Genomic DNA, 660 nt, shown 5'->3' on the forward strand with positions numbered 1-660 from the left:
CAATATGAATTTTCTCATAAACTTCAAATAATTCATCATAGGTTAAGTCACATACCTCCTCTTGATCTGATTGATCAAGCTTGTTGTCCATTAAACATAAGTTTATGAATTTCTTCTGTGCTTTTATTTTTAAGAAATCTAAAGTTGAGACCGCCCATAATGCTCTCTACAATCTCTTCTTGACCTTCCTAACATTATTTTTCTCCTCAATAATCTCTTTGCTAGGATCAACTTTGAGATTCGGGCATTTGGATTTGATATGTTAAAGCTTCCTTCATGTATAGCAAATTATATCATTTGAAGCTTTAGCATTTTTATGGAATTTACCCTTATTCCACTGCTAACATCTCATTTACTTCCTTTTAAGAAAACTTTTTAATTTCCATATCATTAAGGCAATATCATCTTCATCCTCAGGCTGAGACTGATTACTCTCTAAGTCATCCACTTTCAACACAATATTTTTATCCTTCTGCTTGTCATCTATATCAATTTGTCTCTGAGTCACTCCATGTTAGCAATTAGTGATCCAACAAGATTGACAATAGAATAAAAATTTATATCTTTTAACTGAGTTATTGATGTTATCTTTGCATTATAAGCAGTAAGTAAACAATAAAAAAAAAATTATTTACTTTTTCAAAATTCATTTTTCCCTTT

The sequence above is a fragment of the Dendrobium catenatum genome, unplaced genomic scaffold (genome assembly GCF_001605985.2).
Source record: "Dendrobium catenatum unplaced genomic scaffold, ASM160598v2 fragScaff_scaffold_145, whole genome shotgun sequence".
NCBI classification, from domain to species: Eukaryota; Viridiplantae; Streptophyta; class Magnoliopsida; order Asparagales; family Orchidaceae; genus Dendrobium; species Dendrobium catenatum.